The 26,733-nt window shown below is 39.6% G+C and overlaps 1 non-coding gene across 1 annotated transcript; it reads left to right on the top strand.

Annotated features, from left to right (window-relative positions):
* The first annotated feature begins 12,620 nt into the window (after positions 1-12,620).
* LOC148553482 (small nucleolar RNA R71) lies at positions 12,621-12,724 on the top strand. The gene has a single exon (XR_015892534.1). It is a non-coding gene; the product is annotated as a small nucleolar RNA R71 (small nucleolar RNA).
* The last annotated feature ends 14,009 nt before the right edge of the window (positions 12,725-26,733 follow it).

A 26,733-nucleotide genomic window follows, 5' to 3' on the forward strand; every position in this document is an offset into this window, starting at 1 on the left:
AATGCTTGAACAGCGCATATTTTTGAATTTGTTGTTTATGAATGTTAAAATTGTTGGCTCTTGAAAGAATAAAGAAAAAGGAGAAATGTTATTGATAATCTAAAAAATCATAAAATTGATTCTTGAAGCAAGAAAAAGCAGTGAATAAGAAAGAGCTTGCGAAAAAAAAGTGGCAAAAAAAAACAGCAAGCAGAAAAAGCCAGTAACCCTTTAAACCAAAAGGCAAGTATAGAAAAAGGATCCAAGACTTTGAGCATTAATGAATAGGAGGGCCCACAGGAATAAAATCCTGGCCTAAGCGGCTAAACCAAGCTATCCCTAACCATGTGCTTGTGGCGTGAAGGTGTCAAGTGAAAAGCTTGAGACTGAGCGGTTAAAGTCATGGTCCAAAGCAAAAAGAGTGTGCTTAAGAGCTCTGGACACCTCTAACTGGGGACTTTAGCAAATCTGAGTCACAATCTGAAAAGGTTCACCCAGTTATGTGTCTGTGGCATTTATGTATCCGGTTGTAATACTGGAAAACAAAATGCTTAGGGTCACGGCCAAGACTCATAAAGTAGCTGTGTTCAAGAATCAACATAGTGAACTAGGAGAATCAATAACACTATCTGAATTCTGAGTTCCTATAGATGCCAATCATTATGAGCTTCAAAGGATAAAGTGAGATGCCAAAACTGTTCAGAAGCAAAAAGGCTACAAGTCCCGCTCATCTAATTGAAGCTAATCTTCATTGATAAGTTTGGAATTCATTGTATATTCTATTCTTTTTATCCTATTTTATTTTCAGTTGCTTAGGGACAAGCAACAATTTAAGTTTGGTGTTGTGATGAGCGGATAATTTATGAGTTCCTATGTTTTAACTACTTTTAGAGATTTATTCTACAGCTTTTTGCCATATTTTACATTTGGAGAGGCTGGCCTCACGGCCATGCCTAGACCTTTCACTTATGTATTTTCTACGGTGGAGTTTCTACACCCCATAGATTAAGGTGTGGAGCTCTGCTGTTCTTCATGACTTAATACAATTACTACTATTTTTCTATTCAATCCATGCCTACTTCTTCTCCAAGATATACTCTCGTACTTAATTCAGTTAAGTCAGAATGAATGGGTGACCCATGACAATCACCCAATCTTCGTTACTCGCTTAGCCAAGGTCGCGTGCCTGACAATCACAAAGTGATCTACATGATGTTCAACGTAGTCATTGGACGGCAGCTGGAGTATATTCTCTTGGGTTTGTAATATAAGATTAGAACCGTCATGGTATAGGCTAGAATTATTGGCAGCCATTCCTGGGATCCGAAAAGTCTAAACCTTGTCTGTGGTATTCCGAGTAGGATCCAGGATCTGGAAAGTCTAAACCTTGTCTGTGGTATTCCGAGTAGGATCTGGGAAGGGATGACTGTGACGAGCTTCAAACCTGCGAATGTGGGGCACAAGTGACAGTGTGCAAAAAGACAATGGTCTTATTTTATGTTTTATTTATATTTTAATTATCAAAACTTCATAACCATTTGAATCTTCCTGACTGAGATTTACAAGGATGACCATAGCTTGCTTCAAGCCGACAATCTCCGTGGGATCGACCCTTACTCACATAAGGTTTATTACTTGGATGACCCAGTGCACTTGCTGGTTAGTTGTGCGAAGTTGTGAAAAAGAGTTGAGATTACAATTGTGCGTACCAAGTTGTTAGCGCCATTGAAATCACATATTCGTGCACCAGGGTTATGTTGAGGATATGGCTCATAGGCATATGGTGGTGGTTCTTGAAAGTCACAAAGAGATTCACCATAGCCATTGGATTGATATGAATCATAAAATGGCTCTTATTCATAGTGTATGGTGGAGGTTGTTGCCATGAAGATTGATCATATGCATATGGCTCCTCCCACCTTTGATTGTCCCATCCTTGATACACATCTTCATTGTAGCTCCCATTTCCTACAACATAGTTAGAACCAAACTCATAGCCAAAGTGAGAATTCATGGTGAAAAGTGAAAATAAGAAACAAAAGCTAACAAGAAATAATGAAACAATGTCCTAAAACTAGCAAAAACTAACAAGCAAGCCAAAAATCAAGCTATTCACACTATTCACATATATACAATAACCAATAACATAACACCATTGCAATTCTCCGGCAACGGCGCCATTTTGATGATTGGATTTTTGACGGTCTAGAATTCACAATAAATTCTCGTTGCAATATAGTTTCTAAACCAACACTAATCCTTTCATACAAAAATTTGTTTGTCACTAGTACAAACCCCTAAAATCTACAAACCGAAGTATTAAACCTCGGGTCATTTTCCCTATGAATTACAATAAAGTTTTGAGATATTAGAGATGAAATATAAATGGAAAAGGAAATAAACTAACAACTAACAAAGCTCTTGGCAAGATATGAGAACTAGAAGTCCCATCCTGGTTATCCTCCTCAAGTGTGACCACAAATTGTCCATTGCTACCACTTAGTTAGCCTCTAACCATGGAAGAAAGTCAAGCGGATGAATTAACTTGATTTCACAAGTCCTAGCCAACTCCCAAGGGAAAGACTAGCTTTAGTGGTATCCAAATCAATTAGCAACTTCTAATTATCAATCAACAAAGGAATTAGATAACTCAAGCATCACTAATTACTCCACCTAGGCCAAGAGGAACAAGATCTACACTAAAATCCAACCAAGTATTTCATCAAACACTTGGAACACACAAAAGGAAAGCATAGAAAATCTACAACAAGAGTGAATTCTAACAACAATTGGATGCAAAGAATTAACAACAACAATTAAAGAAAACAAGATCTACATGAATTATCTCAAATTGCATTAAAGTAAAATAGAAGGAACAAGAGTAGATCTACAACAAAATATAGAATCAACATAAAGGAAATTACAACAAAAGAATAGAATAATGATGAATGTAACAACAAGGAATTAAGAAGAAAAAGTAGAAGAGAGCATGAATCAAAACCTAGATCTAAGAACTAAACCTAATCCTAAACCTAATTCTAGAGAGAAGAGAGAGCTTCTCTCTCTAGAAACTAACTCTAAACTAATCCTAAGGTGTGTGAATGAGCAAAAGATGTGTGAATGATGTGTTCCCCTTCAATCTTTGGTCTTTTAAAGTTTTTCCCGCCAAAAACTCAGCTCCAAATAGGGCCAGAAACCCTCCAAAATTGCCAGGCACGAGTTCTTCTTTAAAAACCACGTGCAGCCTTTGGCGCGTACGCACAAAGCGCGCGTACGCGTCCCCGGTGAATTTCGCAATCCGCGCGTAGGCACATAGTGCGCACGCGCGTCCATGGGATTTTTCCAAATCTTTGGCTTTTCATGATTTCTCCACTTTGTATGCTTTCCTTTCACTCCTTTGATCCATTCCTAGCCTTTTCAACCTGAAATCACTTAACAAACACATCAAGGCATCTAGTGGAATCAAAGGTGAATCAAGATTAACCAATTAAGGGCCTAAAACGCATTTTTTCACATCTAAGCAAAATAAGGAGACAATCATGAAACCATGCTATTTCATTGAATAAATGTGGGTAAAAGGTCATTAAATCTCCTAAATTAGGCACAAGATAAATCCTACAAATGGGGTTTATCACTCTCTTAGTTTTCTGGCCAATTTCCCTTTCATTTCTCCTTTATATTGACACACTATTGTTGGGTTTGGATTCACTTTTGATGCAATTCATGTTTTACTTACCTTTGTTGTTTAACTGAGTTATTGTTAATTCTTTGCAATTGAGTAGTTGTAGATTTAATATACTCTTGTTGTCCATTTACCATGCTTTTCCTATTTGCCTTCCAAGTGTTTGATGAAATGCTTGGAAGGATGTTAGAGTAGATTCTTCTCCTCTTGGCTTTGGTTGAGTAATTGGAGACTATTGAGTTATCAAACTCCTTTGTTGATTGATGATTGGAAATTGCTAATTGACTTGAATGACACTAACTCTAGTCTTTCCTTAGGAGTTGACTAGGACTTGAGGATTCAAGTTGATTTATCCACTTGACTTTCCTTCATGGTTAGAGGTTGACTAACTGGGAGTAATGGACAATTGATGTCACAATTGATGATGATAATGAGGATAGGACTTCCAATTCTCATTCCTTGCCAAGAGCTTTCTTAGTTATTAGTTTACTTCTTTTGCAATTTATTTTTCATGTCTCTTATCAAACCCCAAAATATGCATCTCATAACCAATAACAAGAACAATTCCCTGATATTCCTTTGAGAGACGACCCGAGGTTTGAATACTTCAGTTATTTTTATTGGGGTTTTTACTTGCGACAAACAAATTTTTGCATGAGAGGATCATTTGTTGATTTAGAAACTATACTTGTAACGAGGATTTATTGTGAAAATCTATACTGTCAAAAATCCGTTCATCAGTAACTTTATTTTTGGTCTATAATTCCTTATATTTGTTTTTAGTTGATAATCATGGTTTCATTCCTCTTCACTTCACCTTACTTCTAAACTTACTTGTGACCAAAATCCTTCAATATGTAACAAAGGTCTCCTGAATGAATCTTTTTCTCTAAGTTAAAGAAAATTTTTTTAAAGGCAAGAAAGATTAAGAAAAAAAGTGGGAGTCTGATAGTATGATTATATACTGGGTTACGAAGAACTAAGTCCCAACGAACTAAGAAGCTGGCGTGCCACGCCACTACCACCAAGTGGCACGATGGGCCAAGTCCTAGCAGCAGCAAGTGATGCACGAAAAACTTGTCTCTCAACAAATCTCCCTTCGGCAAGTGTACCGAATTTGTCGTCAAGTAAAAACTCACAATAGAGTGAGGTCGAATCCCACAGGGATTGATTGATCAAGCAACTTTAATTAAAAGAATGTTCTAGTTGAGCGAATCCAGAATTTGGGTTGAGAGTTGCAGAAAATAAAATGGCGGGAATGTAAATAACAGAAAAGTAAATGCTATAATTAAAGGACTGGAAGTAAATGACTGAAAATAAATTGCAGAATTGTAAATGGGAATGGGGGATTTGCTCATAAAAGTAAATGGCAGAAATTAAAGAGAATGGGTAAGATCAGAGATGGGGAGTTCATTGGGCCTAGGAGATGTTGCAATTCTCCGGATCAAGCTCATTTTCATCTCTTCCTCAATCAATGCACTCATTGATCTCCTTGGCAATCTTAATTGACTGAATTACAATTTCTTGCAATTCAATCTCTCAAGTCTTGATCAATAGCCAATTCCTTGGTCAATTGCTCATGAGAAGAGATGAAGTATGGTCACTTATTATACCACTTGCATTTCCCAAATCAAGTATTGAGAAGGTTATAGTCACATACCCATCCAAACCCAATTTGGTCCAGTATGAGAAAGCATTTCTAGCTTGATCTCTTCATTCCTCTTTCAAGTTTCAAAAGAGATCCAAGTTTGAATAGCTTCTTTTCCAAGATAACTACTCAATTGGATAAAGATCGAAAGCTTTCAAGTAAAATCAAGAGAAAAGATAGAAGAAGAATAATAAAAATTAGTATTGATCCATCAAATTACAACAGAGCTCCCTAACCCAATGAAAGGGGTTTAGTTGTTCATAGCTCTTGAAAATGAAAACAAAGATGGAGAATACATCATAAAACTAGAAAATGCAGAGAAAGAAAAATACAGAGAGTAGTTCTCTTTTTCCAGCCTTCAGAACTCCCTAACAATTCAAAGCTACTCCTATATATACTATTTCTCTCAGCTTGTAGTTGGCTCTTCAAGTCTTGGGCCTTTGGATCTTGAGTTTGAAGCAGTTCTTTTCTTCATTTGGGCTTGGCTTTACTTGCAGAGAGAAAGTTCTAAGTGGGCAGAGACTTTAGCTCAAGACGTTAGGGGTGTTAACATTTAGTGAAAGTATAAGTTCGAGAACGTTAGTGACACTTAACATTTTCACTAACGTTCCAATGTACCCATTTGCCTCACGTTAGAGCCCACGTTAACTAGGTTAACGTGGCTTCTAACGTGGCCTTGCCAACCTTCGAGAACGTTAGTGACACTCAACATTGTCACTAATGTTCCAGTGTGCCCCTTTTTGCTTCATGTTAAAGCCCACGTTAACTAGGTTAACATGGCTTCTAACGTGGCCTTGCCAAACTTCGAGAATGTTAGTGACACTCAACATTGTCACTAACGTTCCAATGTGGCCCTATATCTCACGTTAGAGTCCATGTTAACTAGGTTAACGTGGCTTCTAACGTGGCCATTCTTAGCCATCCCAACGTTAGTGACAATGTTGAGTGTCACTAATGTTGGCTCATCATTCATTCCTCATCGTTAGCTTCCACGTTAACTAAGTTAACGTGGAAGTTAACGTGGCTCCTTGGGGGGTTGTGTGGTTGCTTCCAATGTTAGTGACGATGTTGAGTGTCACTAACGTTGTCGACAACTCTCACTTCTTACGTTAGCTCCCACATTAACCAAGTTAACGTGGGAGTTAACGTGGTGTGTTGCATCCTTAGGCCAACGTTAGTGACTGTTGAATGTCACTAACGTTGGCTTCTCTTCCCCCTTTAACGTTAGAGGCCACGTTAACTAGGGTAACGTGGGCTCTAACGTGGCCACTCATGAGTGTTTGCCAACGTTAGTGACAATGTTAAGTGTCACTAACGTTGGCTCAACTTCCCTTCTCCACGTTAGAGTTCACGTTAACTTAGTTAACGTGACTTTTAACGTGGGCAATGATGGCTTTGAGAGTGTTATTGGCAATCACTTTTCTCATTAACTTTGTAAGTTACCTCCCTTTCCTTGCTTCCTTTGGTCCTGAAATCAAGCAATAGAGTGCATCAAAGTTCTAGTCCAAGTCATGGGTAATGCAGCATACAATTTGTCACTAAATTCATGCAAAATCCTGATGAAATAATGTAAAATGCACAATGTATGCTTGAATCAAGGTGTAGGTGAATATCTACCCAAAACTAGCTTATTTCCTAAAGAAATGCATGAAACTACCCTAAAAATAGTAAAGAAAAGGTCAGTGAAACTGGCCAAGATGCCCTGGCATCACAACACCAAACTTAAAGCTTGCTTGTCCCTAAGCAAGTACTGGAACAAGAGAATGATGAATGGAGTATCCAGAGGAATGAGTCATTCTTGTGGAAGTCATGTTACTGATTTTATGGTGGTTTCATGCATAGCAACTTAGGTTCATTCCATTACTGGCTTTCAGACTTTTATCATGTCCCTAAACACTTACTTTGTTTATATCCCATGAGACTTTTATTCATTGATCCTTTTATTGTTATTTCAAGGGTTATTTGTGTTATTTAGGCTAAGTGCTCTATAAGGGGGCAACTCTTTAAGATAAGCTTTCAGCCAATACTCCCGAACCAGTTGGTTCAAGGTGCTAGGTGTTGAAGCACCCCTAAGGACTTACTCCCTCAAGTCTTTCCCCCATACATACACACCATAGGCATATAGTTTATTTATTTTCTTTTCTTGAGACCTTGGTGTCCAGCACCTCTTTGGGTTACTAAATGCTCTGTAGTGAGGGTTACTCTTGATAGTGGATTTTCAGCTGATAATCCCGGGTTAGTTAACCCAAGTTACCAAGTGATAAAGCACCTCTGAGAGCTTATTCATCCAAGTAAATCCTTCATACAAGAGCACCACAGACACTTGTCTCAAGGTCTAAACCATTGGTGCCTAGCCTTATTGCTTACTCTTTTTCTTTTGTTTTTCACTTCCATTGTTCTTTCCCTTTTCTCTTATTAGGATCTTGTTACTAACTTAGTCTCATGAGTATATCCAAAGTCAAGTATTCAGGATAGATAGTTGTCCTCCTAGCCTTGTGGTTGAACCAACTTAGCTAACTTATGACTACCCCAAAGATTCATGAATGCACTTCCACATTATGAACTCTACTCTGGTCTTTTAAAACATAAACATTCTCTCTTTATTTGATTAAAAAGGAACAAGCATACAAGTAAGTTAAGTAGGGATGCAGTGACATAAAGACTAGCACACAGAGACTTTCTTCAATACCAAAAACTTAAAAGACATAATTGAAAAAGGTTTAAAACATAACATGGAAGCATGTTCTATTTCATACAAGATCTTCCTTATTTAAAGCATAGAAAACATGGACCAAAAAGAACTCCACCACCTGTCCTTCATGTGGATGCCCATGCTCCCATCCTTGCTTGTCCTCATTGTGTCTCTCTTGAGTGCTTGTACTCCCACTTCCTTTGCCTTTTCCAAGCAGCTTCTTCCAGAAACCACCATCTTCCATCTTCTTCTTGAGTGTCTCCTTTTGCTGTTTCACCTTCCTCTCTTCTTGTTCTACAAAATCTTTTTGGACCTCATCATATGTAGGGATGGCATAGTGTAGCTGATGCATATTACTAGTCATGTAGTTCAACTTGGCTTGAGTGTTCACATAGAACTCCTCCCTATGTAGTTGCCTTCCTTCATTGAGTACACTGAACTCATTGAAAGTTTTCATTTGGGCTATCTGCCGCTGGTTGAGTTCTTGCAAGTGCTTCTCTTGAAGCTCTTGCCTCTCATTCACTTGGTTGATGGCTTGAGTGAGCCTGGAGTAGTGTTCCTGCTGCTGCTCCATTTGTTGTTTTTGCCATGCTTCCTGTTGGCTCAGCCAGTTGGTTTGAAGGTTTAGTATTTGCTCTTGTCCTTCCATATGTCTCATCCCCAAATCCTCAATGGCTCTTAGAAGGTGACTCATGTTCAAGTTGGCTGGATCAGAATACCCTCCTTGTTGATATTCTTCCTGATGAGGTTCCTCTTGGTGAACTCTTTCTTTTGCTTTTGGTTTTCCTATTTGTGGTCTTCTTTGTTGTTGAGCAGGTGTAGTATAAACCAATCGCTCGAGTGTAACTGGCCTCCCTGGGTTCACCCAGTCTGGATTTCTGTCCTCAAATACTACCTTGGCCTTGTTGCATAAGCGGAGAATGGTGCTGGGGTACCAAAGCCTGGCACCTGAATCAACCTTCTCAGCCGAATCTTGAATCCCCTCGGCGATGAGCTCATTCACATTGATTTCCCCACCCTGTATTAAGCAATGCACCATAGTAGCTCGATTGATGTTTACCTCTAAATTATTTGCAGCTGGTAGAATGGACCTCCTTACAAGTTCAAACCACCCCTTGGCTTCAGGGCTCAGGTCTCCTCTCTTGATGAACTTGGGTCTCCCATCTGTGTACCTCTCCCAGTCAGCTGCTATAACACAGATGTCTGCCACTATCTCTGAGAGCTCATTATTATCAGGGCTTCTACTTATCCTTGCCTGATAACTTTCCTCATCAAAACGAGGTGATTTCAGGTGAAGAACTCTTGTTAAGGCATTTGGGCTGAAGTCCACCTCTTTTCCTCTTACGTAACTTTTGAAGGTTGGGGCCTTGGTTTTATCCTCTCTTACTACATTTGCATAAAATTCTTTGATGAGGTTTCCATTGATCTTCCCCTCTGGACTTGTGAGCAATTGCCACCCCCTCTGTTCGATTTTTTCCAGAATTTGTGGTGACTCATTTGCATTGATTTGGAAGATTAACTCTGGCAATATCTTTCTCGCCCTTATCCATTCGAATTCACGTTCATGAAAGGCAGTTTTGAATTTCTTCTCATCGAAAGGAACACTCTCCATGGGTTACTTCCTCTTTTGTCTCTTTGAGCTTGATGATGCCATGAATTGAATTGCTATTTTGAGGTGGAGGTTGGAGGATACGGAGAGATGAGGAATAGGTTGGCTAGGATAGAGTGTGATGAAGGAGTTTGAGCAGGCCGAAAGTATGAAGTGTGGAGAGTGGGAATTTGAGTGTGAGGAATGATCATGCACTAAGGTTCACTTATATAGGGAGGTCATGAGTGGATGGAAGGTGTGGATTGCAAGGATTGTTGCTTGATGGACAATTGGGGTTGTGTATGAAGGAAGGACAAGGATCATCACTTAATGAGAGTGATTGGTTCGGTCTTCAAGAGTCTTCTTTCTCCAATGTTTCATGGCAGCGTTTCCCCATGCGTTCCCTCTTGAGACATGTGTGTAGTGCTCTTCATTAAGTGGCAAAATCTCCTCCATTTAATTGTCCAATCAATCCCTTTTTATGCTTCTTTTCCTTTCCTATAAAGATTTAAAATAAGGAAATTAATATCATAAAAATCAAACTCTACGGCTAGAATAATAAAGAGAAGAAAAAGAGTTTGTTTATTTATGAATTTCAACTAACTAACTACTTGTGTATCCTTATGCATTTTGGTGGCACCATGGGGTGACACCAAACTTAGTTTGAAATAATGTGATGAAAAGTTTTGTTCAAAGCTCCCAAGACTAGCATGCATCTTGGTTTGCTTTGAACACCAAACTTGTTCTTCACTATATACTGCATGACAAAGATTTCACCAAGTGTTTGTCAAGTTTGGGTTGAAATTCATAAACATTGATTTACTCATTATTTTAAAAACATATAAAACATGGGTTGCCTCCCATGAAGTGCTTCTTTAGCGTCACTAGCTTGACGTTTTTCCTTCATCAGGGTGGTTGGTAGTGCTTAAAGTCCTCCCCTCTTGCTGTGGACTTATATCCATTGATTGGATCAATGATCTCCACATGTTCCAGGGAAAGAACTCTGTTGATAGTGAAGACCTTGGGTAACTGAGATGGTACAGTAGGGAGATTAGGGGGAATATCTGGGAAGTAAGCTGAGACAACTCTATCCCCTGGAGAGAAGTCTTCAGTAGGGATTTTCTTGTTCCTCCACCTTCTTGGTACCTTCTTCTTTGTTTCTTTTGAGGTTGTCTTCCCTTTGGTGACCTCTTCTTCTAAAGGAGTTGTGATGTTGTCTTTACCTACCTCTAGAGGTTTAGGTTCCTCCCACATTTCCTTGAGCTGTGGCAATTGCTGTTTTCCTTGTTTATCTATTAAGGGGATCTCAGAATAAACTGGCTGTGCTTCAGTGCTTGTTTCCTCCTTCAGTGTCTCATTATCATTTGTGCTTAGTTCCTTGTCCTCTTGATCTGTTTCTTGTGAGAGTTTGAAAACATTGAAGCTGAGTCGTTCATCATGGATTCTCAATATTATCTCCCCTTTTTCTACATCGATAAGTGCTCTGGCCGTAGCTAGGAATGGTCTTCCCAATATGATTGGATGAGTGTGACTCTCTTCCATGTCCAGGATGCAAAGTCTGTTGGGAGAAAGTATTTTCCAACCTTTAGCAACACATTTTCCACCACTCCTATTGCTTGCTTTTGAGTTTTGTTAGCCAGTCTGATGATTACATCTGTGGGCATTATCTCATTGATCTGCAGCCTCTTCACCAGGGATAAGGGCAGTAAGTTGATGCTGGCCCCCAAATCACATAGTGCTCTATCGAACATATTTTCACCTATGGCACAAGGGATGTGAAAACTCCCTGGGTCTCTTCTTTTTGTAGGCAACTCAGGTTGAATAAGGGCACTACATTCCTTGTTCATCACTATAGTCTGGCCTCCTTTGAGTGAGCTTTTCCTGGGAAGAAGTTCCTTCATATACTTGATGAATGCAGGCATTTGTTGAATTGCCTTGATGAATGGTATGTTCACATGCAGAGATGCAAACAAGTCTAGGAACCTTGAGTATATTCTTTTTCCCACAGCACCATTGAGCAGTTGAGGAAAGGGTGCATAGAGCTTCAGCAGCTCTTGTTGTGAGATTTTTGGTTCTTGGTGATCTTTATCCTCCTCCTTTGTTGAGTTGTCTTCAGGTTGTTCGAAAAGTGTGTTTTGCTTGTCTTCAGTCTCTTGATCACTTGTAGTAACCATTTTGCAATCTTCCCATCTTACTTTCTTTGCTTATCCTTTAGGGTTTTTTTCCGTGTCACTTGGGAAGCTATCAGTAGGTTTGGGAATCTTCTCAGCTAAATATCCCACCTGGAATTCCAGCTTCCTAATGGTCTCTCCCTGGTTCTTAATATTGGCTCGTACCTCCTCTTTGAACACCTTATTTTCTTGAATCTCTTGGCATATTCCTTCAAGTAAGGCTTCAATCTTAGAGAGCTTGTCATCAATTGATGAGTGACTCGGAGCAGATGTGCTATTTTGGTTTTGATAAGCATGTGGAGAAGTGTTATTGTGGGGGGGGTTGAGATGTCCTCTGTGTGAACTGCTGATGAGCTGCATTGTTGTTGGAGTTGTAACGTCTCTGGTCTTGGTTTTGATCTTGCTCACTTCCCCACCCAAAGTTTGGGTGGTTTCTCCATCCAGGGTTGTAGGTCTTGGAATATGGATCATAGTTTTTCCTTGGTGAATTCCCAATGTAGTTGGCTTGCTCCTAACTACCCTCTGCTTCTTCATTCACTCCTTCTTGGGTTGTTGATAAAGTGGAGATTGCTGCTACTTGGTTCCTCTCCATCTTCTTGGTGAGGTCAGCCAACTGCTGGGTAATGAGCTTGTTTTGGGCCAACAGAGCATCTACATTGTTTAGCTCCATTACTCCTCTTGTGTTCCCTCTTTCGGAAGCATAGAAGTAGTCGTTCTCTGCTACTGTTTCAATAACATCTATGGCTTCCTCAATAGTCTTCTTCTTGTTCAAAGATCCTCCAGATGAATGGTCTATGGCCTTCTTTGACTCATAAGAGAGCCCTTCATAGAAAATGTGCAGCTGCACCCATTCGTTGAACATGTCAGGTGGACACCTCCTTGTTAAGTCCTTGAACCTCTCCCATGCTTCATATAGAGTCTCACCATCCTATTGCCTGAAAGTTTGGACCTCAGCTCTCAGCCTATTGATTCGTTGAGGAGGGTAAAATCTTGCTAAGAATTTGTTCACCACGTCTTCCTAAGTTGTCAAGCTTTCCTTTGGGAAAGATTCCAGCCACTTGGCTGCTTTGTCCCTAAGTGAGAATGGAAACAAGAGCAATCTATAGGTATCAGGATGAACCCCATTAGACTTCACTGTGTCACATATCCTCAAGAAGGTGGTTAGATGTTGATTGGGGTCTTCTTGAACACCTCCTCCAAACGAACAGTTGTTCTGAATGAGGGTGATGAGCTGTGGTTTAAGTTCAAAGTTATTGGCATGGAGTGTTGGCTTTTGGATGCTACTTCCACAATTTCCTGGGTTTGGATTGATGTAAGAGCCCAAAACTCTTATATCCTCCCCAGCATGATTTGCTCTACCTCCTCCCCCATGGTTGAGATCTTCTTCTTCATGATGGTTTTCCATGTTGTCTTCCATGTTTGGTTCAAAGAATTCCTCTTCTTCCTCAGCACCAACCACTTTCTTTCCTCTTGCCTCCCTCCGTAATCTAAGGAAGGTTCTCTCAGGTTCAGAATCGAAGGAAGTTGAAGCTCCGCTTCTTCTCCCTGTCATACAACCATCAAGTGCAAGCGAGAAAAGATAGGTGCAGAAAGTATTTGTGTCAGAATCATTGTTAGTTGTGGGTGATGCAATATATCAAACAGTTAGTGTGTTAGCAAACAGAATTGAAAATAACAAAGAAAAAAAAAAGAGTAGAGGGGGAAGGAAAGAAGTTTAACTAAAACAGAAAGTAAATCACTCACACAGAAAATGAAATTCACAAAATAAAAATGCTCAATCTAGTGATCTTCCAATTTAATCATTGTTGATGCACAATCATTCCCCGGCAACGGCGCCATAAACTTGATGCACGGAAAACTTGTCTCTCAACAAATCTCCCTTCGGCAAGTGTACCGAATTTGTCGTCAAGTAAAAACTCACAATAGAGTGAGGTTGAATCCCACAGGGATTGATTGATCAAGCAACTTTAATTAAAAGAATGTTCTAGTTGAGCGAATCCAGAATTTGGGTTGAGAGTTGCAGAAAATAAAATGGCGGGAATGTAAATAACAGAAAAGTAAATGCTAGAATTAAAGGACTGGAAGTAAATGACTGAAAATAAATTGCAGAATTATAAATGGGAATGGGGGATTTGCTCATAAAAGTAAATGGCAGAAATTAAAGAGAATGGGTAAGATCAGAGATGGGGAGTTCATTGGAATTAGGAGATATTACAATTATCCGGATCAAGCTCATTTTCATCTCTTCCTCAATTAATGCACTCATTGATCTCCTTGGCAATCTTAATTGATTGAATTACAATTTCTTACAATTCAATCTCTCAAGTCTTGATCAATAGCCAATTCCTTGGTCAATTACTCATGAGAAGAGATGAAGTATGGTCACTGATTATACCACATGCATTTCCCAAATCAAGTATTGAGAGGGTTATAGTCACATACCCATCCAAACCCAATTTGGTCCAGTATGAGAAAGTATTTCTAGCTTGATCTCTTCATTCCTCTTTCAAGGTTCAAAAGAGATCCAAGTTTGAATAGCTTCTTTTCTAAGATAACTACTCAATTGGATGAAGATCGAAAGCTTTCAAGTAAAATCAAGAGAAAAGATAGAAGAAGAATAATGAAAATTAGTATTAATCCATCAAATTACAACAGAGCTCCCTAACCCAATGAAAGGGGTTTAGCTGTTCATAGCTCTTGAAAATGAAAACAAAGATGGAGAATACATCATAAAACTAGAAAATGTAGAGAAAGAAAAATACAGAGAGTAGTTCTCTTTTTCCAGCCTCCAGAACTCCCTAACAATTCAAAGCTACTCCTATATATACTATTTCTCTCAGCTTCTAGTTGGCTCTTCAAGTCTTGGGCCTTTGAATCTTGAGTTTGAAGCAGTTCTTTTCTTCATTTGGGCTTGGCTTTACTTGCAGAGAGAAAGTGCTAAGTGGGCAGAGACTTTAGCTCAGGGCATTAGGGGTGTTAACATTTAGTGAAAGTATAAGTTCGAGAACGTTAGTGACACTTAACATTTTCACTAACGTTCCAATGTACCCCTTTGCCTCACGTTAGAGCCCACGTTAACTAGGTTAACGTGGCTTCTAACGTGGCCTTGCCAACGTTCGAGAACGTTAGTGACACTCAACATTGTCACTAACGTTCCAGTGTTCCCCTTTTTGCTTCACGTTAAAGCCCACGTTAACTAGGTTAACGTGGCTTCTAACGTGGCCTTGCCAAACTTCGAGAACGTTAGTAACACTCAACATTGTCACTAACGTTCCAATGTGCCCCTAGATCTCACGTTAGAGTCCACGTTAACTAGGTTAACGTGGCTTCTAACGTGGCCATTCTTAGCCATCCCAACGATAGTGACAATGTTGAGTGTCACTAACGTTGGCTCATCATTCATTCCTCATCGTTAGCTTCCACGTTAACTTAACGTTAACTAAGTTAACGTGGAAGTTAACGTGGCTCCTTGGGGGATTGTGTGGTTGCTTCCAACGTTAGTGACGATGTTGAATGTCACTAACGTTGTCAACAACTCTCACTTCTTACGTTAGCTCCCACGTTAACCAAGTTAACATGGGAGTTAACGTGGTGTGTTGCATCCTTAGGCCAACGTTAGTGACAATGTTGAATGTCACTAACGTTGGCTTCTCTTCCCCGTTTAACCTTAGAGGCCACGTTAACTAGGTTAACGTGGGCTCTAACGTGGCCACTCATGAGTGTTTGCCAACGTTAGTGACAATGTTAAGTGTCACTAATGTTGGCTCAACTTCCCTTCTCCACGTTAGAGTTCACGTTAACTTAGTTAACGTGACTCTTAACGTGGGCAATGATGGCTTTGAGAGTGTTATTGGCAATCACTTTTCTCATTAACTTTGCAAGTTACCTCCCTTTCCTTGCTTCCTTTGGTCCTGAAATCAAGCAATAGAGTGCATCAAAGTTCTAGTCCAAGTCATGGGTAATGCAGCATACAATTTGTCACTAAATTCATGCAAAATCCTGATGAAATAATGTAAAATGCACAATGTATGCTTGAATCAAGGTGTAGGTGAATATCTACCCAAAACTAGCTTATTTCCTAAAGAAATGCATGAAACTACCCTAAAAACAGTAAAGAAAAGGTCAGTGAAACTGGCCAAGTTGCCCTGGCATCACAAAGGAAGACCAAGAAGAGTGCATGCCATGCCCTCCCAATGGCGTGCCATGCCAAGACCATCATCTGTGACAACCTAGTTTCCAGAGTTTACTTTTCTTGAAGAAGTGGAGTTTTCCAGAAGATCAGTAAAGCAAGCACCTTACCTGTATCATCAAGCACCTCGATCTACATCATCATTATGTTATTACTAAGTAAGAACCTTTTCTGAGATAAGCTTGACAAAATAGTCACGAAGAACATAGTTTTTGAGCTGCTTTGGTTAGGAATTGTACATTCTGATTTTCGTAGTCAGTCTCAGTTAATTGAGCCGGACTCGATTCGTGAGAGAAGAAAAATAATAATATAATATCATTATTATATTAACATTAGAGCTGCTTGAGTAATATTATTATATTATTCAATTTGCTTTAGTTAAAAATAGGAGATAAGTTAAACGAAGCTCACAATCTACTGGTGCAGGTTAACACCAGCACGCTCTGATGACTTTAGTAATGATAATACTTCATCATATATCTCCTATTCTTTGTTAATCATGTTACTAGTGTAATTTATACTAGTAGCTTAAATATTAATCTCTATATGTGTTGTTTAGTTTGTGGTCTAATACATCTACTTTAAATAATTAAACACCTGGGATATTTTTTTAATCCACCTCCCAAACCAGCCAATTACGGCTCTCCCCTCACCCCCAAGACACTCCAGGGGAGGTCATTCTTTCCCTTGTGGCCAAAAATCTCAAGAAGGAAAAAGAGAGAAAAGTTCTTAGTTCTTGATCTTTAAACTTTAATTTCTTCTGAACTAAAACTCAAATCAAAATTTTAAACCGATTAAAGTGATCCTCTCTTATTTCTCTTCAAAACCATGTGACTTATCACGACTGGAAATTAGGTGAGATGGCTGCTCTCTCTTCCTCTTTGCTTTAGTTTCAATTAATCATGCATAAACATGTGTTTTCTTGATGTTCTTCCGTAGATATCATTCTTAGCTTGACTTGTGGGCCAAGAAACCTCAATTACTAGCAAGTTTAAGGTGATAAATCTCATCCTAACATGTAGCTAAAGGTTTGGTCAGTTAGGGTTTCGTGGATTTAAAGTTGATCTTGATTGATTTTAGGAGGAAAAAGTGGTCTAAGAACACCTTAAAGGATAGCCGAATTAGGAGCGGCAGATCAAGGTAAGGTTTGGTAAAATTAATCTAGATTAATTGTGTTTCAGTTGTGTGATAGATGTATGGTTTGGTTATGCTTGAAGTTGATTGTTTATATGAGTGATTCTTGGGGAAAATTTGGTGAAAATTTGATGAAATTTGATGACATTTAAGCTATGAATGTTATTCTTGAATTCAGCTGGAAACCAAACCCTAGTTCTTGAATTAATGATGAATTTATGTTGAAATCAAGTGAAAATCATATGGCTTTAGTAGCTGTTAATTTATTTTGAATTATGGTAAAAATTGGTTATCGAAAAGATTGAAAAACGAAATCAGAACTGAAGAAAGAATTTGATAAATTCATGAAGAACACTTGGAATATCACCAAGAACACTCAAGAACAGCGCTTTGAAATATTAAAAAGGTTAGGGGTTAAAATATAAATATAAAAGTAAAAGAGTTAACATATAATTTTTATAAAATTTTGAGGGTCAAAATATAATTTTCAAAAATTTTAATAACTAAATATTAAATATTATTATTTTGTTAAAAATAATAAAATAATGGCGAAATGGCAATTTTTCCTAAAAGTCATAGGAAGACAACTTTAAGTTTAAAATCTCATAATCACCTTCATAAAATACCTAGGGAGTGGTAAGAACATGTTAGTAAGGAGAAGATAAAAGAAAGATAAAATACTGAAGAAAAGATAAAAGTGAAAAGAAAATGTAAGTAAATCTTTACAGGCAAAGATAAATGTCGATTAGGGAATCGATCTAGAAGCAATATAGTTGGTGCTTGTTTTGCGTTTAGGGTTAAGTATTATATGAAAAGTCAAATTGATTCAGCATAGACTTAATGAACCTATGCTTGGGACTGATCGCGGAATTTTGAATGCCACAACTAACCAGCAAGTGCACCGAGTCGTATCAAGTAATAACTCACGGTGAGTGAGTGTTAATCCCATGAGGACTAACGAATTAATCAAGCAATGGTCAATCGATTAATCTAGTCAGACAATCAAATTGGGGTTTTGAAAAACTTTATCGATGATAATGAATTAAATAAAAGCAAACAGAAAGTTTTGAAAGATAATATGATAAAAGAGAATTAAGGTTTTGGAGATGTTGACACTTCTGGATCAAATCCCAATCCCTTGGTAATTTAATTTCTCTTTAACCTAATTTATTGCTATTCCCTTAGTCAATTATTTAAGAAAAGAGTTGAAGCACGTTCACTGATTTATAAAGCCACACAATTCATAAGAATCTCTCCTAGTTGATTTGATGTCACTTATCAAGTTGGAGTTCAAGAATTAAGAATTGTGAGAATCAGTTTTCAAGCTTAATTCAATTAATTAACTTTTTCAAGAAGTTAAAAGAATTTGATTCAGAGAAGAATTGTTTCCCAACATATTCAAACTCTTTAAGATGAAGTAAGAAAACCTTTTCTTGAGAATATATCAATGCATAAATCAATGATGAAAAACTAAAATATTAATCCATAGGAATCAACAGAGCTCCTAACCTTAACCAAGAAAAAATTAGTTGCTCGTGTTCTTCAGGAAAATCCTAAATTATTCAAAAGTAAAAACTGCCTATGATTAAAGATGATCCTCGAGAAGAGTCTTCCCTGCTTCTTAAATACTAAACTTAATATTAAATTCAAATTCAAATTTTGAAACTGAATCAAAACTAAATCAAAATCAAATCTCTTTTAAAACTGTTTCGTTCCTCGTAAAGATCTCGTTCTCATCTGCTTGCAATCTTTAATTAATGTCATCATTAGTGGACTTTTGATTCACCAAGTGAATAATGAAAGGTCAGAAGTTTAGTGGCTTGAATCATGGTTCTAGAAGGTGTCCAACCATCCATGTTGTACGTGAAGCCTCCTTGATAGCCCAAATCGATATCGAGGGAAAATGGTGCAATCAAGCTCGAGGAGATGGAGATCGAGGATAAGGTCAAGGAGCTTTGTTAGGCACCCACAGCACCATTGATCTTAAAGAAATGATTTTTAAAATCATGGAAGGAGTCATCAAAGATAGAGAAGGCCTTTCGACCTTGAACAGATCGGAAGGATATCAACCTCAACTTCTTGGTTGAACTATCCGATTTGGTAGCCAAAAAAGGTAAAAGAAAATGTTCAAAGAAGGCTGAACGTCCAATTCTCGAGATAAGAGTTGGAACATTTTCATAAAAGCCCAAGAATTCGGGTGCATCTGAGAATGGGCAAGGTTAAAAGCTCACAAGACCTCCATCTCAAAGTCAGTAAAAGGAAGTTGGACACCAAGCCTAGCAAAGAAACAGTCATAGGCGTAAAAGAAGGGCTGTTCGGACTCTACTATGGGAGGAAAGCAAACTCTTTCCTCGGGATCAGGTGGCTCTGAAACATAGTTCCTCTCATCCTCCCTATTCTCACAAATGCTATGGTATCTACGAAACGTATCATAGTACTCTTTGTCGGTCATCGGGACACACATTAAAACTATACTATCTACCCAAACCCGAGGAGCTGGGGGAACTTTAGTTGACATGTTCGAGATAACTTTGTTAGATATAATCGCTACACTTACAAATGTAAAATAAAAGAAGACGGTCACCAAACAAATCGGAGATCATCTCAAGTCGGGTAAAAAATGGTGCCCCCTTTCGACACAATATCGCATCGAACGATGCACCATTAGGGGCAGTACAGACGCATAAAAACAGCAGCAACACCGGATTCAAACAAAGATAGTTGCAAAAAAGAGAAGTCTTTCAAAATTTCCAGAAATAGTTTCTACCTACCCTTCAAATGCTTCACACAATAAGAAAATGCAAACCCAACCACAAGCAAGTCTCGTGCAACTTGGAAAAAAGATCATGAAGAAGGGAAAGCCACGAACAACTCCTTTCCCAAAAAATGACGAAAACGGAAAGGCTACAGAAACAAGAAAGCGAAAATCTTAGAAGCAAAACAGAAGCTGATGAACCACACAAACACAGGGAAACTCTTTGAAAATAAAAAAGTTGTTATTTCAGAAAATGGAGAAAGGGGCACAAGAGGAGCGGCAAAAGTCTAATTATAAGAAACAATGAAGCCCAAATGGCTACAAACAGCTCTAGAACTCATTAAAACTCATGCGGATCTCAAGGAGTAAAGGCCGTGCAAACGTCCACTTAGCATTAAAGTTCCAACATTAAAAAATTTGAACAAATCGGACATCCCGACAAAATTGGTCCGATGTCTACGACAGAGGGCGCAAAATGCTTGAGCCCGACCTCTTCAAAGGAACGCACTCAAGCAGGGACACTGTTCATACCCTGGCCCAAACAAATAAGAGCCAGGCCCAATAAATACGAAAGGCCCACCAATAAAGTTGGACCTCACCACACAACCGACCTCTTCTAAGAGGTCAGACAGGATCACATAGGCCCAGTCCTACTCAACTAAACAAACAACTGCTTCCTTGAATCGCTCCTATTATCTTTACCTCATCTAGAAGGTAAATTCTAACAAACTTCCAAGATAAAAGGGAACGCTTATCTATCCGAAAAGATAGATCCACTACAACAAAGGTGGTTATTTACTCTACTATAAATACACTGGCACCCCCAAGGTATAATAGATGTTCTACTCTACAAGAAACCTGCCTAAAGCCCTTGCTAACTTAAGCATCGGAGTCTCTTGCAGGTACTACCTCCCACCTCCTCACGAGGAACTCAGACAGGCGGCACATCGGCACCAACAAGTCTAGCGCTGCCTAAAGGGATCTGGAGCTCCCGTTCAGGCCCAAGTCAACGTTTCAGGTAACCCTTGGAACAAAACTTTTTTCCTATACTAAGTAACATGCAAATAGTAATTACAATAAAGCTAGAAACAAAATAAGATATATATATATATATATATATATATATATATATATATATATATATAAGCAAACTAAGCAAAGTACGGTGCAAAAGTAAAAAATATCAACAAATATCCAGAAAAGACATAATAACTACAGATGAAAAATAGTGCAAAGTGTTCGGAAAGAGAATTTACGCCCCAGAATTGTGAATCCTCCCCCACACTTAATTGTTGTAGGGTCCTCCATGCAAGCATACAATCCAGGGGGCAAAGAAGATATGGAGCTCCACCTTCAGCTGGTGGGAACTGGGGCTTGGGCTACTAAGGGACAATTGAATCCAAAACTGGCTCGGCCTCTGCATCCTCATCATCCTCCTCCTCTAAATCCGGCTTAGGTGAAACAGTAGGAATTGGGCTAGGATCTTTTCCTTCGAGCTTCGGTGCCATCCAGTCGAAACACTTTGCATTATGGCGCTCATTGTGGTGGACTTCTTGCAGTAGGTCCTGGACCATCTTATATAGGAGCTGGGCAGAAGGTGTGGGTGCTGATGAAGATTGTGGTCCTGATGATGATGTGGGGTCGAGTCCCTTCCTCTTCTTCCTTGCCGGTTCCTCCCATTCTCCATATGGAAGAACTCGGTGGCTACTTGATAAAACCCGTTTTTAGGGTTTATCATGTATAGATTTTGAGGGTTTTTTCAATGATCTTTCACACTTATTCATATAAAAATGCATGATTTTGTGTTCCTTCCCGAACTTTGCTTCATAGATGAAAACATGCTCCTTTTGCATTAAAATTGATATATCGTAATTCTCCTCCATTACCATTTGATGCCGTGATCCATTTGTTAAGTGGTTTCAGAGTTATAGGGCAAAAATGGCTAAGATGGATGAAAGAAGCATGCATGAATTGAAGGAGCATGGAAAAATTAGAGTTTTGAAACTTAAGCATGGGCGCGCACGCACACCGTACGCGTACGCGTGGATGTGCATCCTCAGAGCTGGCGCGATGGAGCCGAAACGAGAAGCCAGCGCGCCTATATAGCTGGGCCAGAAATCCTTGGACGCGCGCGTGTACTGTGTGCCTGCGCGTGGGTCACGAAAAACTCCAGGGACGTGTACGCGTGCTGTGCGCGTACGCGCCAAAGGCCACACGTGATTTTTTAAGAAGAAAACGTGACCAGCGATTTCAGGCAGTGGCAGGCCCTGTTTTGGAGTAGAATTCTGGCAGGAAAAGTATAAGAAGTCTAAGGATTAGGGGGATTGGGATCATTAGACATAATCTAGATATTTTGATGAGTTAGTTACATTTTGGAGAGAGAAAGTCTACCTTCTCTCTAGTTTTTCTAGGGTTTTTGCCTCTCAAATTTCCAATTCTCTTGTACTAATTGGTTAGATTTATTGCTAATTCACTCTATGTTACTTCCAATTATAGGTCTAGATTCTACTCTTCTCAATTTAGTTCTTGTTGTGTAAGTTACTTGTGGATCTAGCTTTTTGGTTGTGGTTACGTCTAATCCCATTGATACATTGAGGTAATTCAAGTTCTTAGCCTCCAATTGTTGTTTGTTGTTAATTCCTTGTTTTGGACATCTTTGATTTCAAGCCTTTTTCTTAATTTTATAATGATTCTCATCAATGCTCTCCAAGTGTTTGAGAAAATGCCAATTTCAACCATGGAGTAGATTTTTCTTACTTGGCTTGGAAGTTGAGATGTTGGATGCACCTGAGTTATTAATGTCTCTTGTTGATTGTCAATTGGAAATTGCTAGTTGATTTGCATGTCACTAAAGCTAAACTTCCTTAGGGTTAGGCTAGGACTTGTGAATCCAAATTGATTACTTTCACTTGACTTTCCTTAATATTAGAGGTTAACCAAGTGAAGCAATAACTAACTGAGATTACAATTGATAGAAATAATGATGATAGGTAGACTAATTCTCACTTCTAGCCAAGGCCTTTATATAGTTTGATTTTCATTCACATTACTAGCTTGTTCTCTTCTTATATGAAACTCCACACACCAATACACTTTCTAATCAACAATGTGCATTTTGGAGCATTCCTAGGGAGAACGACTCGAGAGTCATACTCTCGGTTATTGATTTTAGATTGTTTGATGAGGAATTGCGTGTCGGTTTAGACTATACTACGATTGGATTCATTGATAAATCACTTATCAAAATGGTGCCGTTGCCGGGGAGTGCACATGAGTGCCATGTTGTTGATTAGTGCAGATATGTGAATATGTACATACTTACATTTTGATTAATTGTTTGTGTTAGTTTGCATTTTGCTTGAATCTTGTCATGAGCTCACTATATCTCTCTTTGAATGACGCGTTCCTTACGCGATTTGAGCTTAGCTAGATTTGATCCGGAGATAGAAAGAACTTTACTTCATCTTAGACAAGCTTGGAGACGGTTGGCCTTTGGAGGTGGTGAAAAGGTCCCTACCAATTCACCTACTATTCACACCCTGGGTCAAGATGTCTGACTCGGGTTGATTGACGACAAGACAATCTGACCTCTTCTCAAAGAGCTCAGCCAAATCACTACAGAGGCCCAAGAAGGCCCAAACAGAGGAACACGACCCAAATCTAAAGGCAGCCCAAGCCTATAGAGACAAGGGAGATTCCCTTGAAGATAAGATGACTTCACTCAAAGATAAGATAAGATAAGATAGCTATCTTATCTCTAGGTAGGTCATTCTACACCATTATAAATACACTGGAGCACACAGGTATAACTCATACTCTGATTATACTAAAAACCTGCTTAATACCCTTGCTAACTTAAGCATCGGAGTCCCTTGCAGGTACCACCACCCTCTGGTGACGAAGGATTATCATCACCAACAAGTCCAGCAAGTTGGATGCGGCGGCTCCGGCCACTACCCACAAGTCAGACACATCAGCGCCGACCAGCATCGAAGATCTTGTCTGAGATCAACCTACAGTTTCAGGTAACCCTCAGAACATTGGCGCCATTGCCGGGGACCTGGAAGTCATCCCATCATCATGGCGGACAACCTTGACAATGACCACAATTCTGATTTGGAGAATAGAACACCACATAAGAATACGGAGGTCACACTAGATGATACTTCTCAACCTAACAAAGACAAGAATTCACCAAACACGGGAGTCATGGAGGCACTTCAGGATCGCCTAAAACAACTTGAAAAAGAGGTCGAGTATCAACGGGAAGCCGAGAGAGACCTACGAAGGGAAGCTAGGAGACGCCGCGAATTAGAGGACAAGCTCTTAAAGCTCGAAGCCGATCTCAAGGCCAAAACTACTCGATCCAGCCATGAAGATAGCTTCCGTGAGGATCAAGACCCATTCACCAAAGAGATCATGAAGACCAAAATTCCAAAGGACTTCAAACCTCCCGATATAACTCTATTCGATGGTACAGCACATCCCAGCCATCATCTCAATAATTTCAGAAGTAGAATATACCTCACCGACACCTCAGATGCAGTCCGCTACAAAGCCTTCCCGACTACCTTGACTAAGACAACAATTAAATGGTTCGACAATCTGCCCCCTAGGTCTATCTCAAGCTTTGACAACTTAACCAAGAAGTTTTTAGCCAGATTCTCCATCCAGAAAGACAAAACTAAGTACGTCCCAAGTCTATTGGGGTTCAAGCAAGGAGATCGGGAAAGTTTCCACAGCTACATGGAAAGATTCAATAAAGCATGTTTGGACATTCAAAATCTACCAACAGAAGCAGCCATTATGGGTCTCATCAATGGCTTACGAGAGGGACCTTTCAGTCACTCAATATCGAAAAAATATCCTACATCCCTATATGAAGTGCAAGAAACAGCAGAAAAATACATCAACATGGAAGAAAACTCTAGACTAGGAGAGACCTCAAAGTCCGGATTCTCCTACTCCTCCCGGGATAAGGACAAAGAGTCCAAGAAAAAAGAAGATCATCATGGAGAAAAGATCAAGAAATACCACAATTACACCCCCCCTTCGGGTGTCTCTTGTAGATGTCTATCGAGAAGTATGCCACACTGAAAAGATACCCCCAGCTCGCCCACTCAAAAGCAAGAAAGGAGAAGGAAATTGGACTGAATACTGTGAATACCATCGAATTTATGGACATTCCACCAACGAATGCTTCGACTTGAAAAATGTCATAGAAAAACTGGTGAGAGAGGGAAAACTAGATCGGCACTTAGCCAGCAGAGCAGACGAACCAAGAAAAAGAAGAAGGGACGAAGATGTCAGACAAACTGAACGACCACCTCGTACACCGGAGAGACATGTCCACATGATACACAGAGAATTTGCGGGAGGAGGAATCTCCAAATCATCTCGCAAAAGACATTTTAAGGAAGTATATCATGTTGAGGGAGGAGAAGAAGCACCCGACATCCCCACTATCACTTCTACTAAAGACGACGTAGCTGGCATCATTTTGGGACATGACGATCCCATGGTCATCACTATCATATTGGCCAACGCTAATCTCCACTGCACACTGGTAGACTAGGGAAGCTCGGCCGACATCTTATTCAAAACCCCTTCGACAAACTCGGTCTGGAAGACAAAGAACTCAGAGCATATCCGAACAGCCTATTCGAGCTGGGAGACACTCCAATCCAACCACTTGGATACATCTCACTACACACAACCTTTGGAAAAGGAAACCGGTCAAGGACATTCAACATAGATTACATCGTGGTCAACGTGAGTTCAGCCTACAATGCCCTAATAGGTCGGACAACATTAAATCAGCTCGGCGTAGTAGTCTCGACTCCACATCTGTGCATGAAGTTCCCAACCGCAGAAGGAATAGCTATGATAAAAGCAGACCAGAAGATGGCGCGCCGCTGTTACAACGAAAGACTAAACCTTAGAGGCAGAGGAGAAGAATTCCACACCATCAAACTCGGGGGAGTTCGAGGGCGGGAAGAACTTCGTCCACAACCCGAAGGCAAAATTGAAAAATTCCATATCAGAGATGTCCCAAACAAAACAACCAATATCGGCACAATCCTAAAAGGAGACGTAAAGGAGTTACTCATACAGTTCTTAAGAAATAATATCGGCCTCTTTGCATGGAAGGCCGCAGACATGCCGGGCATAGACCCCAAGTTAATGTGCCACAAGTTGGCAGTTTACCCAGGATCTCGGCCAGTACAGGAGAGACTAGAAAGCTCGGACCAGAACGATCCCAAGCTGTGGAAGAGCTGGTACAAGCTCTACTAGAGGCAGGATTCATAAGGGAAGTCAAGTACCCACTATGGCTAGCTAACGTCGTCTTGGTGAAAAAATCAAATGGGAAGTGGCGGACGTGCACCGACTACACCGATCTCAACAAAGCTTGCCCAAAAGATCCTTATCGACTCCCAAGTATCGACGCTTTGGTAGATGCCTCCTTCGGATACAAATACCTCTCATTTATGGACGCATATTTGGGATATAATCAAATCCCAATGTACCTACCTGATCAAGAAAAAACCTCATTCTTAACCCCAAAAGCAAACTACTGCTACGTCGTCATGCCATTCGGACTCAAAAATGCAGGAGCCACCTATCAAAGAATAATGAATAAAGTCTTCGCAAACCACATCGGGAGAGTCATGGAAGTCTACGTGGACGACATGTTAGTAAAAACACAAAGTGAGGAGTCATTATTGTCCGACCTCACCCAAGTATTCGACACTATAAGAAGGTATGGTATGCGACTTAACCCTGTAAAATGCACCTTTGCAATAGAAGCTGGCAAATTCTTAGGTTTCATGCTCACACAAAGAGGAATCGAGGCAAATCCATATAAATGCCGGGCTATACTCGACATGAAGAGTCT

The sequence above is a fragment of the Arachis ipaensis genome, chromosome B7 (assembly GCF_059453495.1).
Source record: "Arachis ipaensis isolate K30076 ecotype BB chromosome B7, ASM5945349v1, whole genome shotgun sequence".
NCBI lineage: Eukaryota > Viridiplantae > Streptophyta > Magnoliopsida > Fabales > Fabaceae > Arachis > Arachis ipaensis.